Below are 15,712 nucleotides of genomic sequence, written 5' to 3'. Positions count from 1 at the left end.
AAACATGTTTTTTTAAAAACAAGCTCACTGGAGCCCGGCCACCATTGGTCATTTGCGTGGATTCCTATTCTTATATAGGATAAGAATCAATCAATCACATTTAAAAAAAAATATTAGCCTAGATTCAATGATTTTTTTATGCTATGCTTTCAATTGCATATCTTTTCCTATAAAAATCGAGATACTTATCATTTCATCATTAGATAGCCCGGTCAACAGCCACCGTTCCGGACCGGGGACGTTATCGCTATTGGCCATGCGTGGCCGCTGCAGTTGTGCCTAGATATGGCTAACAAGCCGAGATAAGATGCGCGTCATCATTTTCATGGACGCGTCTGGCTGGCGGCCGTTGGCTCGCTAGCGGTAGCGAGCGGCCGGCCAGAAAAAGAAAATTCCTGTCCCCCCATTCCGAGAAAGGAAGGCCTCCTTCCGCCCCGCAAAATCCGTTGGCTCGGTAGCGCTCGCGAGCGGCCGCCAGCCAGACGAGTCCAACAAACAGAAAACAAGGCCCAATCGCGATCACGTGACCCCACTACTCTCTAGAAAAAGCCTCCCACGCCTCCTCGTCCACACTTCCTCCTCCATGGGTCTCCTTCTTCTCCACTTTCCCTTCATCTTCTTCACTTTCCCTTCACCTTGCCTGTGGATCTGTCACCGATCTTCTCCATAGTTGGAGGGAGTAGCAAAACAGGAAGCCAAAAAAAGGAGAAAATCTGATCTCTGTGTAATTAAACACCACTCTGTGCAACTATACCCTATAGTAAAACCAACTTTTGCCTGGATGTGTGCAAATAGACACAAGGAAGTAACAAAAAAAGAGAAAATTTGATCTCTGTTTAATTAAACACCACTCTGTGCAACTAGACCCTGTAGTAAAACCAACTTTTGCCTGGATGTGTGCAAATAGACACAAGGGAGTAGTTTTGCAAATAGCCCAAACTAGAAACATGGACTGGATGTTCCTGTTTGTGCAGCTAATCACAGTTCCAACAATGCCAACTTTTGTGCAATATGTGCAACCAAACGGCCAAATACTAGAAAATATGGACTGGATGTACTGTTTATGTAGAAAGAAGCACATATTTGCGCAACTAAAAAAGCATGGGTTCCAAAAGAAACCTTTTTATGCCATGTGTGCAAATAGAAGCCTATATTTCTGCCAACTAAAACATGGATCCCAAACCAACTTTTCCTGCTATGTGTGCAACCAAACAGCCAAGACTAGAAAAGAGATGTGCAAACTAATCATGGATCCAAAAGCCAACTTTTGTTGTAACTGTGTGCAACCAACACACCCAGACATAGATGTGTGTTGTCTGTGCAAAAATAAACATATATTTGTGCAACTAAACATGAATCCAAAGCCAACTTTTGCTGTAAATGTGTGCAACTAAAACATGAATCCAGACGAGAAAGTATAGGCAGCACCAACAAGGGTGAAAAAAGAGGTGATCCTTTTCTCCTCCTGTTCAGATCCTCCCTCCTTGACTTTCCCTTTCCCCCTCACCAAATTTCTCTTTGAAAAAATAGCTTCTCCATAGTTGAAGAGACCATAAACAGAAATAAAAAAAGGAGATCAGGTACCTTTGCAATTTTAACTGATTTTCGTGCTACTACATCATGGGACAAGCCAACTTTTACAGCCATTTTTGTGCCTTTATCATGTTTGTTTGGACTGTTAGTTCCTTTGGATCGTATGTTCTAATTGAATTTGAATGGTTAAGTTGAAAGTATTAACTTTGATATGTATTTGAATTGTGTGGTCTTGAATTCTCAAGTTTTGGCTTTATATATCGTGATAAGTTTGAAAATGGTTGGATGAATGGGCCAATAAATTTTTGGGGGATTAAGTTTTAGAGGATTTGCTAGATGAAGAAAAGTTTAATCCCTAAAAAGTAGTTTTTCTGGAATAAAGTAGTTTTTCTCTTATAGAAAATAAGTTTTGAAATTATAGGAAGGGGGTCTGCTAAAGATGCCCTTAGAGCATCTCAAGCAAATCCCGCAAAAGCACGTCTTGTAAAAATAGTATACCGCGGGGTATCGAGCGAAACAGATCCCGTAAACCGTAAACCCATATAGTAAAAGTTTTTCTCTTACTTTTCTCTCCATGCTTCTTCTTTTCCAGGAACGCAAGCATGGACAAACTTGAATTCCGGCCAGCCAAAACGGCGCCGCTCTGGCTTGCCGCCTTCTCCGGCGACGCTCTGGCCGCCGCGTACTCCGGTGATGCTCCGGCCAGCCAGCTCCTCGCCTACTCGCTGCTCGTGCGCGGCGTCGCAAGGCCCGTGCTCCGGCGTTGACCGGTTTACTGGTTCCCTCAAAAAACGGCTCGAAAACTGCATATATGAGGCTGTAAATTTTTTTACGGGATCAGCACGACCACAGTTTTTTCATCAAAGGTAAGTTCCAATCTCCACGGTCGATTTGCATTGAAAATTTTAAACTTCTTAAAGGAGGCCTACCGAAGAAGTCATCTAATCTATTGCATCGTGAATCCGAAATTTCAAGGTGAGTCCTCGTCAACCGACGGCTCAGCGATGCGTGGATTGTGCTGGTATACATACTTCTTCGCCCAGTAAAGGTAGTTCAAGAAACCAAGCAACCCGACAACAGCCACAACCCAGTAGAACAGGTCAAGACGGCTGTTGTTCAAGCTTTTCCCCTCGAGCCAGCCTCCCTGCTGCCCGTGCCTCGTGGCCCTGTTCACGATTTCCACCAGGAATGTGGCCATCAACGACGCGAGCCCGAGCTCACACCAGAACAACGCCGTGGCGATCGACTTCATGCCCCGTGGCGCCTCGCTGTTGAAGAACTCCAGGAGCCCGGTGAACGACGTCACGTCTGCCACGCCAAGCAGGAAGAACCAGAGGCGCGAGCCAGAACAGGGACATCTGCACTACCGCCTCCTTCCTTTTCTTCTCGACGACCGCTGCGATGACCGCGGCGAGTATCATGGAGGCGAAGCCTATGGCGATGCGCTGCAGATGAGCGATGCCGCCCACGTAGCCCGTGCGCTTTCGCAGGAACGGCACGATGAACTGGTCGTAGACGGCCAGCATTATCAGCTGGAATGTGATTGGGATGATGAAGAGCGTCGCAGGGGAGACGTGGATCTTGCCCAGACTTGTGTTGGTCATGCCACCTTGCTGCACCGTGAGCGTGAAGACGATCGTGTTGGATACGTACGCGATCATGGAGCTGAAGAAGAGAGGGAGCACGCGGAGCACGATCTTCGTCTCCTCCACCTTCGTCGCATTGCAAACTGACCAATCCCCGTCTTTGCCGTGGTGGATGCAAGCTTTGTCGAGGAACCTGTCCAGATGCACGAAAGAGTTTGTAATAGGGAATACAACTAAACATCTCTAGTATGTAATCTCTATGACATGTAGCCTGCTAAGAAAATGGTATTATTTCACCGAATCTTACTTCAGACTTTTTCTTTGAGGTGGTACTTGGACAAACCCTGTCCCAGTCCCAGTACGGCTATCCTCTGCTTCTTCCAGCTTCTCAGAAAGTTCAAGATTCCTGTTCCTTAATGCAACCACAAGAACCTGGGGAGGCAAAATTGTATAGTTAACTTTTGGTGAGAATTGACAATGGTATCTTATATTTTAAGTCAGGAAGTACTACGTAGCAGTAGCACAACCTGCAGTATTCGAGTAAGAGGGCTTCCTTCCGGCACTTGGTTGCGGTAGAAAGGGAGACCGACAGCAACAACGAGCAACCCAAACAGAACCAGGATGGCGCAGGCCCCAAGCCCGACGTCCCACCCCTTGTAGTTCTGGAGCCACACTATGAGGATCAGCCCGATAAAGCCTCCAAGGGAGACCCCGAAAGTGTACCAGTTGAAGAAGCTGGACTGCTGGCGGGACTCGGAAGGATCTTTACGGTCAAACTGGTCTGCTCCGAGGGATGGTATGCACGTACGTATACAGCCATCGCCAAATGCACTGATGTACAAGGCTGCGTACAGCAAGGTGGCGTTCCGGCCATGGACCTCTTTGCAGCTGCTTAGGTCTGCTTCAGTGTTGCAAGGCGCAGGATGGAGCGAGGGTCGGTATGCTTGTAGGGCGAGCAACCCATAGCCCTGCGCACATGCGTAAATGTTTAATTATACTGTAATAAACCAATGGCTAATATCATATATAATTGCCTACAAAGTCAGCTGGTGGACAGTTAAGTGAGGAGAAGTAATGTGGTTTACAACTTAAACTTTATTCTGCAATCAGGGATATTGTTTTTAAGAGAATGTATAGGCTGAAAAGTAAATTGTGTCGCATCATATTCATATACTTCCAAAACTAGTTACGATTTTCCACAAGCAAATATTATGAATGGAATTAATGCAAGTCTTAGAAGGAGATGCAATGCGAGGCTTTTTAAAGCAGACGTGTTCAACTCCAAGGTAAGTGGATTTCATAGTCAAAGGATATGGCAGAGTAGGTACCTATCAGTGTCAAATATTGAACTGTTTTAAGTCAAAGTTAGAAGCATATCGTTGTCAGAGTCAAACTTAGACATGAAAAGTCTTAATAGCATACTTTCAACCGTTCAGACAGAGTATCAAACTTTCATAATTTTGCAGAGTTTTTTTTTTGAAGTCACCTGATGATAGTAGGTTTCTCATTCACTTCTTTATTTCACTGAGCCGCTTATGATTCAAACATAATTGTTGGCAGGTTCTCATTTTAGTAGATGACATGCGAATATGTAAATAAAGAAAGAATATTTTCCTTGCATAATAATAGGAAGGACTGTGCTAACAACAAGTTGACTGGTTGTTAGCGACAGATCCGGAAGACCTTCGATCGATCCTCCCGCTTCCCTGATTTTCTTTCTTCTAGATTTTCTTCCCACCGATTTTTATCTCACCTCGGTACACAGACTTTTTTTCACTCGTCTTGTTTTATATCGATTAGTCTAGAATAGCGGAGAAAAAGAAATAAAGTGCTTAAAAGGGGAATTGAACTTTGGTCTCCCAACTATCTACAAGAGCCACTAACCAACTCACCCGTCTTTTTTTATTGTCCACAATACATACACAGGGTTATTTGAACCCTTCTTCTTTCTATCATATTAGCAAAAAAAGAGTCTTGATAACTTGGAATAAGCAGCGTGATAACTATGACATGACCATCATGGTAACTTCAACATAACGCCCTGATAACAAATAACATGACAAAGGTTGACAACTCTATCATTATAATGCTGATAAGCGTGAGAAGCATGCTAAGTTTAGCATGGGCAACATGCAAACTTTACACGAAGATTATCAGGATATATTTCAACAACTTTTCCCCCGGTGAAAATTTACTATGGTGTTTGAGCCTACGTTATTAGCTGCGAAAAATACCACTGTTTTTGCACACAAGTTATGCATTTTGGTTACCGGGGTATATTTTCAACAACGAAAAATCATCTGGTCGAGGTTACCGCGGTGTTTGTATGTAAATTATCAGGTGTGGATACATATATTATCATGTTATTTACACAGAAATTATCGGGCGTATGTTTTCAACAATTTTTTCACCTGGTTCAAAAATTATTGTGATGTTCGTACCTAAGTTATCAGATCTATAGTGCTTAAATGATCATGTTATCTACATAGAAATTACCGAGGTATATTTTCAACAACAAAAAGCATCTAGTCAAGGTTAACGGGGTGTTTGTATGTAAGTTATCATATGTGGATGTGTACATTATCATGCTATTTACATAAAAATTATCGGTGTATGTTTTCAATAATTTTTTCACCTGGTTCAAAGTTACCTTGGTATTTGTACCTGTTATCAGGTCTACAGTGCTTAAATAATCATGTTATTTACACAGAAGTTATCGGGATGGTTTCAATAACAGAAAACGGCGGGTAAGGTTAGCACGGTGTTTGTATTTAAGTTATCATGTGTGGATGCATATATTATCATGATATTTTCACATAAGTTATCGGGTGTATGTTTTCAATAATTTTTACCTGGTCGAAGTTATCGCGGTGTTTGTACCTAAGGTATCAGGTCTACGGTGCTTGAATGATCATGTTATTTACACAGAATTTATCAGGGGTATGTTTTAACAACAAAAAATCATTTGGTCGAGGTTACCATGGTGTTTGCATTTAAATTATGAGATTTGGATGTGTATATATCATGATATTTACACATAAGTTATTGGGTATATGTTTTTAATATTTTTTTCATGTAGTCAAAGTTACCGCGGTGCTTATACCTAAGTTATCAGGTATATGGTGCTTAAATAATCATACTATTTACAAAGAAATTACCACGTTTTAGTAAAAAAAAAATCTGAGTCAAATTTCATGTAGATATGAAAAGCACATTGCCTTTTAGTTCTTCAGGAAAAAAAGACATCAGTGAGATGGTTGCTTAGTTAAATTAACTACTACATCATGCACGGTTCGAATCACTTGGTTGGCAAAAAAACGTGTCTGAATTTGATTCTACTGTTCGTTTTGGCACCTAGGAGCAGAAACTCCATCTTAAAAAACTGTCTTTCTTATTATTTACGTAGAAGCTGGCCTAGCTTAGTTGGTAGAAGGGCAATGGCTTATCTTTGATGATGGCTTGGGTTCAAATCCTAGGAATGCATTTTTTTTCTTCTTCTTTGAAAGAGAACGGTTGTGCGAGAGAAAAACGGGACGGGGAAGAGAACTGCTAGAGAAATACGGGATCGAGAGAAAATATCGGCGAGAGAAAGACGCGAGGATAAGAAAAAACGGGCGGTTCGCTCGCGAACTATCAGCTACCGTTCGATCCAAAATAAACGGAATCCATGTCGTGCGGATCTGTTGTAAAATTCCTGCCGGCAGGAAATTAGCTTCTCCGTAATAGGAATCCTACAGACAGTTGACATACAAGCAGGCATATTACCAGAAACATCAATGGACCAAAGATGAGTATAGTTCTGGAGCGCACGATGTAAGAGTCTGAGAGGAAAGCTCCTATTAATGCAAACCCGCATGTAGCACCAACAAGATTGGTGACAGTAGTTGCAGAGCTAGAGACCCCCATATGCATTGTTCCGTGGAGATAGGTAACCAGATTCAGCAGGTTTGGGACAATAACCATGTTCATAACCACATTCGCGACTGCAAGGAGAAACAAGGAGCAAAATTGCTTTAATACTTTGAACTTAGACCAGAGGCTTGAAAATTAAGGGAAACTGGGGTATTGCATGCCTGCGCTGCGCATGTATCTGCAAATAAGAACTTACCATACATGAACCATGCTGCTCTCACTCCTCCATGCACCTCTCTGTCGATGGGGTTTCCCTTCCAGTCCACAGAGCCCCCAATCGTCATGGTGCTTCTTCTTCTTCTTGATTTGCTGACTTATTCTAGTTGCATCCCGAACAATGAGGGGTATAAATAAGCAGGTGGATATTCATGTTCAACGAAGTGATGACAGCAACTTGATCAATCAAAGACTTTTGCCAATTTTACGCCATTGTTTATTATTGCAAGGACCAGTAGTTATGACCAAAATTGTTAATACTTCTAGCTGATTGAATTTCAGGCATTTCGACAGGCGTTCTAATATTAAGAAGATAATGAAACAGGGATAAGTACAATGAACGAGTATAGAAGTCAACAAATATAGCAGGTACTGCCATCAGCGTGGATCATTTTGAGAGTGAAAGTTTGTAAGTTAGCTCTTAATTCATTAATCGTGTAGAGCAACACTCTTTTGATGAGATACTTCCTCAGAATTAGTGCATCTTAAGTTTAAGAACAGAAAACTTCCCGGCCTGAAAGCACCTTAACTTTTTGAGTTATAATATCAAAACTCGGAAGTGCAACAAAAACAAGGCAACAACCAGTGCTCAAGAGATATTGGTTCATAAGGTGAAAACAATAAGCTGTAATTGTCAATCACGAAGTAAAAGAGTTAACAGGTTAGGCTTTTTAGAACGAAGATGCAAGAAGCATCCGGCTTTAAATTAATAAAGCCCACAAACCAGACAAAGTAACAAGGGTCTTAATGAATAAATGAGAGAAACAAGTTTTAATGGTGGGGTACATGGCCAGCAAGCCCAAATAAAGAGCACGCATGCTCGAAAGAACATCCAAAAGTGGGACCGCTGCCTTAGCCAACATCCTCGGGGGATCGTGCAATGTTATGAATGTGGCGAAGCTTGTCCACCACTTGCGGCATGACTTTAGCATCCCGACACTTCCCCAATGAAGTCCACTGCTGTAAGAAGAGAATGCATTTGAAAATACAGTCAGCCGCGTGGTTACGGAAGTGCCAACAGTGCCCCAACACAATGCCATAGGACACGCTTGTCTGATCCGCTCTGAGAAGAGAGGATACAAAGCAAATCAGCTCCCGAAGCAGGATTCCACGTGATGCGAGTGGCTCCCCTAACCACGCTCCACACAAAACAAGCTAAAGGGCGGTGAAATAAGACATGATTGGAATCTTCGGGGGTCGCACATACCGTGCAGTCCCCATTAGAGGGTTCGTTTAGAGGTTTCAGTAGAGGTCGGAAGACGGTTTTGAAACATTTCCAATAACAAGATCTTAACTTTAAGTGGCAAGATAGCCTTCCCTAACCCTCTAGCTATGTCAAGCGTCAGGCCTTGCTTAACTTTAGCATAAAGCAACTTAACGGAGAATTGGCGCGAGGCGGTGAGGTGCCACGACACCGTGTCTGCATCGAGATTTTTCACAGCATGACCTAATTCATCTAGTACTTCTGATAAGTAGGATATAATTTTCTCATTTTGATAGGGGCATCTACTAATGTTCTTATTATAGCCCTCTTGATGATGCTTAAATCTATTTAGTGCTTCGTAAAATTCACCTTCCTATTGGTAAAGAGTAAAAAGTCTACACTTTCAGTCTTAAGTTGTTCTATAGGCTTACCGTTTTCTTTTATTACGTTTCTGAATTCTTCCATATCTTCGATGTGGTAAAAATTTCTATCAGTGAATTCAGTAGGTTCTTCCTTGCTCCATTGTTCTCTAGTATTCACTATTGTTTGAATGAGGCGTTCTCCCTCTTCTATTGTCGAGGACTTGTATCTTCCACCTGAACTATTATCAAGAACGGATTTAGACTCGTCATTTAGTCCGTTATAAAATATGTGTAGTATAACATGTTCAGCAAAGCCATGGTTTGGAAAAAGATCTATCAATTTAGATAATTTTCCCCAAGCTTTAGTTAAATGCGCAAAAGCTAAAATACTGTCTCGGAGTTCATTCATTTTGGAATAAGTGAAAATTTTCTGCATTAATCTATCAATGCAATTCTTCCAACTGGTTATGGCATTAAGTGAAAGTCTGTCGAACCATACTTTGGCTTTATCTTTTAAAGACCACACGAAAGGTTTCAAAAAGGACAAATTCTCTGGACACATCTTTTAGTTTAGATGTACCACAAATGGCATCATAAGTCATTACATGTGCGCACGGGTCTCATCAATGTATCCTACAAAAGCTTTATCATGCACTTCACATATGATATCAGTATGTATAGCAAACTCTTTAGCATAAATTTTAGGTAAACTTATAGAAGATTTAATAACAATAACCGATGGGGCACCACATTCTCTCAAAGTATTTTTCTCCTTTGGACTTATCATCATTTCTACAAATAAGGAGTTAATATCGACATTACCAGACATTCTAAACGTATCTATTACTTCCTGACGTATCTTAGTCAGGAATATTGTGATGCAGTCTAGAAGATATTGTCTCCATGAATGCGTATAACCCCTATCTGCAAAGAAAGTATCTACCGTAATAATACGTGCAAATGTGAGAGCCTAGCTTAATTGAAATGATAGACTACTCATATCAACAAGGAATTCCTTCTTTTCCAGGAGCTCATTCGCAAAGAACTTCAAAGTTAAGCGTGCTTGGCTTGGAGCGATTTGAGGATGGGTGAACGACTGGGAAGTTAGTTCCGAGTGCGCAGGAAATACTAGTGTTGGTTTGTAGGACCAGTCTAGATCCCGCCAGGCATAACGTCCAGGAACCGATGGATGTGGCCGGGGCATCACAATTGGTATCAGTGTCGACCCTCATGGTTACAGGGACATGTGCGAGTCATGTGCGCGGACATGTGACGCGTATGGCCCATTGTGGCACACGGTATGGCACATGTGCCAGATTAGACGCACATACGTGTGCCAAGAGGGAACGTTCCCGTGCGCCGACGAGGACGTCGGTCCCTTTGAGTGGGGGTGTATGTGAGAGCCTAATCTAATAGGAATGATAATCTACTCATATCAATAAGAAATTCCTTCTTTTCTAGGAGCTCATTTGCAAAGAACTTCAAAGTTAAGCGATCTGAGGATGAGTAACCGAGTAAGAAGTTGGTCTCTAGTGCACACGAGTGAGTACAAAGTGCAAGGAAAAGACTAGAGTTGGTCTGTGGGACCATTCTACATCCCGCCAGGCATAATGATCAGGAACCGATGGATGTGGGTACCAATGGGTGGGCTCATGCTAGAGGCCGTCTAGCCCTTTGGATTTTGTGGATTGTTTTTGCTGTTTTGGTATGACATGTAGTACAAGGTCGTACGCTCGTACTTGACATTGTCTTCTCCTCAGTGACCTCCAAATGACTCCTTTTTTATTTCTTCTTCCTATAATCCATGTATATTATCTTCTTAGGTATGATTCTTTAACAAACATGATCTTCTCGATCCTTTTTAAGAAAATGTGAAAGAAAGACTAGAGTTGGTATGCAGGGCCATTCTAGATCCCGCTAGGCGTAATGGCCAGGTGGATGTGTTCAGGGCGTTATAAACCGCGGGTGCCCACAGGAGTGCTCATAGAAGAAGCCATCTTCCCCTCTGGATTTTGAGGATTGTTTTTGCTGTTTTGGTACGACCCGTGGTACAAGTTGGTAAGCCCGTACTTGACACGGTCTTCTCCTGTGTGACCTCCAGATGACTCGTTTTTTATTTCTTCTTCTTATAATCTTCTCAGGTAGATTCTCCAACAAACAACATCTTCTTGATCATTTTTATTAAATCACGAAGACTAATAATCGGTATGAAAATTTATTTGTTCATAATGATATTATGTTTGAAAAATTATGGGTTGCCTACCATTAAGAGCTCAACATCCAAAAATACCAGGGTTCCTCCATATCCCCGAGAACTAGAGCCTACTCGAACATGAGAATGATAAGCATCAAAGGGTAAATCATTATGAAAATAGTGAATGATAAACATAATACAAGAATGGACCCTCTTGGGTATTTAAGTATTACAAAGAGATGGGAATGGGATGATGATGGTGGAGATGGTTGATGTCGCGGTCCCTGTCGGTGTCCCAGATTAGGGGGGTACGCAGCACGTCGACCCATATCTTATGGGCCGGGCCAAGGACCCACCAATGGTCGAATGGGTCCTGGCTAGGCTAATACTCTCACCGTGATCCAAATGAAGATCTCTGAAGACTTGGCATACACTTCATGGTGTATCCAAAGGATTGGCATGCCTATCCCTAGATCGCAACCAACCATTTGTAAACCCTAGAAACCCCCGGTGTTATATAAGCCATGGGGTTTTAGCCTGTAGAGAGACACATGCACAGTTTTAGAGCTTAGAACATCTTCATATGATCTCGAGGTAGATCATCTTGTACCTTGTACCCCATCACAATCAATATATAAGAAGCAGGGCATAGGTTTTCACCTCATCAAGCGGCCCCGAACCTTAGTAGAACATTGTGTCCCTACTTCTCCTGTTACCATATGTCGGTGTATTAAACATGGATATATAATACCCTCACTTATGCACAGAAAAGTAGTTGCTCCCCCGCCAACTTAAAGTCCTAGTGAAGGTTCCCAAATCAAAGGGAACAACTCTTTGAGAGATCAAGAAGCGCATCAAGAAGACCAAGAGCAAAACAAGCATCAAAACAATCCCTACCGGCAAGGCCGAGCCGACAAGGTGAAGGCCCGGCAAGCACCGCGGCAAGCTGAAAGGATCGATATGGTTGACTAGAGGGGGGGGGTGAATAGGCAACTACCAATTTTTAACTTTTCCTAACAAATTAGGGTTTGCAACAAATAGGTTGTCTAGATATGCAACTAGGTGAGCAACCTATATGATGCAAGTAACACAAGCAACACAAGCAAGCAAGAGATATAACACGAGTAAAGCTAGCACAAAGTAAAGGTAAGAGATAACCACAAGTGGAGCCGGTGGAGACGAGGATGTGTTACTGAAGTTCCTTCCCTTTGAGGGGAAGTACGTCTCCGTTGGAGCGGTGTGGAGGCACAATGCTCCCCAAGAAGCCACTAGGGTCACCGTATTCTCCTCACGCCCTCACACAATGCGAGATGCCGTGATTCCGCTAGTGGTGCCCTTGAAGGCAGCGACCGAACCTTTACAAACAAGGTTGGGGTAATCTCCACAACTTAATTGGAGGCTCCCAACAACACCACGAAGCTTCACCACAATGGAATGTGGATCTGAGGTGATCTCAACCGTCTAGGGTGCTCAAACACCCAAGAGTAACAAGATCCGCAAGGGATGAGTGGGGGGAATCAAATTTCTCTTGGTGTAAGTGTAGATCGGGGCCTTCTCAACCAATCCCTAGAAAATCAACAAGTTTGATTGGCTAGGGAGAGAGATCGGGCGGAAATGAGCATTGGAGCAACAATGGAGTTTGGGGGAGGAAGAGGTAGGTCTTCTTGGGGAAGAAGACCCCCTTTTATAGTGGGGAACAAATCCAACCATTATGCTCTTCTCAGCCCGCACACAAGTGGTACTACCGCTTCCTACAGGATGCCAAGGATAAAGAAGAAATAGGGGAAAACAGAGCACATAGCGGTACTAGCAGCGGTGGTAGGGGCAGTACTACCGCCTACAGGTGGTACTACCGCCTCTACTACCCCTCATACTTCCGCTCGTCCTCCAGGGTCTAAAAAGGTAGCACGGTAGAGACCCAGGGGTACTACCGTAGAACCCGACACGAAAAGTCGAGACCACACCCGTGAGCAGTAGTACAAGCGGGACTACCGCTGCTGCCCGCGGTACTACGGCTTGCAGCTCTCCACCACTTCTTCAGCAAGATAGATGGACAACTCCAAAGAAGTGGAAAGATGAGATGGGTGCAATATGAGTGTGTACGTGATGATTCCACCCAAACCTTTCCGAAGCGGACCACCTTTTGATAGTACGGTTTCCCCTACGACTCAAGTCCACCATAAAAAGAAACGTAGGAATGAAAACCGTCTTCACTCTGAAACTCAGAGGGGCTTCAACCGTCTTGTGCCATATGTTAGATAATCTGAAACGCTCAATGCATACAATTAGTCCACGAGCACATTGTAATCAATCACCAAAACCACTTAGGGATAAATATGCCCTAACAACCTCCCCCCTTTTGGTGGATTGATGACAACATAGGATTTGCACAAAAGATATAGCAATGAAGTGTGCAAGCCCACAGTCTACAAAATATAGACACGCTCTCCCTAGATGTGTCCACTACTTTAGATATGCTTTTGGAATGCAAAGTGCACACATTTAGGATCAACACCCCCCCTATATTTTATAGACCAAGCAATACTTGCAAGAAACATAATAAGCAAGATAGCAGGCAAGTAACAACATAATAAAATGTGAGCACATGGATAAGGGCATAACCATAAGATACATCTCACATGCAACAACTAATAATGTCATGAAGTACTCGACATAATATATAGAGATAGGGTAGCACATATGTCTTACACCATATGGTCTCAAACTCATAAGGCAGGCACAAACCAAAGCAAATGAAATAGTTCGAGCGAGAAGAGCAACGGTGAATAAGAGGACACACACTCGACATAGGACACAACAAATCCCTAAACTCTCTCCCCCTTTGGCATCGAGACACCAAAAGGGCAGAGAGTACACCTAAGAACGAAGGTGGTAGCAGTACTCCATGATATCACCAATTGTGCTCCTCCTCCCCAGACTCCTCTGCAGCTGGTGGTGGACCTCCAGTTCCCTCATCAGAATCAGTCCACAGGCAGCGCTGTTTGATCCAAGCATCCTCGTCCATGATCCTGTCCTCGGAGCCACTAGCAGGGTCGAGGCCAACCTGCCTCATGATGGCCTTGTCATGATTGCAGGCCTTCTTTGCTTCCACGTGAGCCCTGTACTGTCCCTTAGCCTGTAAGCAGAACAACTTCTTCATCTTCTGCTTGAGCTTCTTAGCCCAAGTGGGCTCCTCCGACAAAGGCTCATAGTCCGGCTCGTCATCCTCATCAAACCTGACAAAGTCACTCTCTGGGGGAGCAGGAGCAGAAGTCCCCCACTTCTCCTTCTGTCTCAGCTGAACAACATCATGAGGCACTAAGTCCCCAGTAATAAGCTCTTCATCCAGAAACGAAGAAGCCTATGTCTCCTCAATGAGCTGCATCAAGTAAGGACCATAGATGATGCACTTACGCTCCATGACCGCAGAGCAAAGTTCTGACCACATAACATGAGAAACATCCAACACCTACTGAGTGCCCTGCTACTTTTGGCAGAAGAGAAGTAGGTCCACCAGAAAGGAGTGCACCATATCCTGGTTGCCAACACGAGGAAACAGAGTGTTCCTGAAGATCTGATGCATGATATCAAGAAAGGGCCAGAGCTCATAGGAGACATGCCCAGTCTTAGAGACCTTCCTGGAAGAGAAAGGCCAAAGAGCCTCCTTGTGAGTAGCAGTAGCCTCCCGGTGAGGGCGAAACCCAATTGTGGTTTGGGCGCCCTTATCATCATAAGACATACTTCCCATGAAGCTCTTCCAAGAAGCTGACAGAACCCGACCATTGGTCATCCAAGTAAGAGTCCTCTCCTCATCATGTCCAAAGTGCACTGTGGCGTAGAACTGAGCCACAAGCTCCGCATCCAAGTCCTTGTTGAATGAGATGATCCTCTTGATATCTAGCTCCTCGCACCTCTGAAGTGCGGCTCCAATGTAAGCCAAGTCCCTCTCCATATGAGTGAGGTCAACGGACTTGACTTTCACATACAGATTCTTCTTCCCCTTCAACACATCATGATAGATAGACTGCTACATGTTGTTCCAAAATGGACGACTGACAAGCGAACGATCCTGAGGCACCCGGTATAGATTGTGCTTACACGGCAAACAGAACTCCTGAGCAGACATCTGATGAGCGCCCTTGGTCCCCTTGTTCTTGGGAGCAGTCACTTTGACTCTCTATCTTGGCTTCTCACTTGAGCCACTCACGGGCATGGTGCCACTCTCTGGCACATCGGCCTAATGGTAACGCTTGGAGCCACCAGAACGAGCGGGATTCTTGCGACGAGCCTAATGCCCGGAGCTACTACCACCTGGAACACACACACACACAAAAGCACGAAGGAACACATGAGCAAACAAATTACATAAGCCAAGAGAAGGAGATACACAGGAGTGAAAGTTGAACGGTAAAAACTGGAAATTGGCAGCTCGAGGAGGTAGTACCGCACCTCCAAGCAGAAGTACCGCCCACAAGCAATAGTACCGCTCGAGGCGGAAGTCAACGGAGTGGACAACTGCCGCGGAGAGATCCGGTACTACCGGAGGTGCCAAATTCAAATTTTCGTGGTTAAACCTTCAATCTACCTACTCTAGCAGTCTCCCAAGTCCTACTCATGCCTCGATTTGACTAAAAATCGATGAAAGCAACACATATAGCCCAAAACCTGAATTCAAGAAATAGAACCATAGGAGAGAGGAACGAGG

At 43.7% G+C, this 15,712-nt stretch overlaps 1 pseudogene; it reads right to left on the bottom strand.

Annotated features, from left to right (window-relative positions):
• Positions 1-2,381: 2,381 nt before the first annotated feature.
• Positions 2,382-7,373, bottom strand: LOC109771994 (protein NRT1/ PTR FAMILY 4.5-like; annotated as a pseudogene).
• Between the last annotated feature and the right edge of the window lie 8,339 nt (positions 7,374-15,712).

This window comes from Aegilops tauschii, chromosome 2 (genome assembly GCF_002575655.3).
Source record: "Aegilops tauschii subsp. strangulata cultivar AL8/78 chromosome 2, Aet v6.0, whole genome shotgun sequence".
NCBI lineage: Eukaryota > Viridiplantae > Streptophyta > Magnoliopsida > Poales > Poaceae > Aegilops > Aegilops tauschii.
The sequence above is the reverse complement of the archived record's forward strand: the minus strand, read 5'-3'. Positions and strand labels throughout refer to the sequence as shown.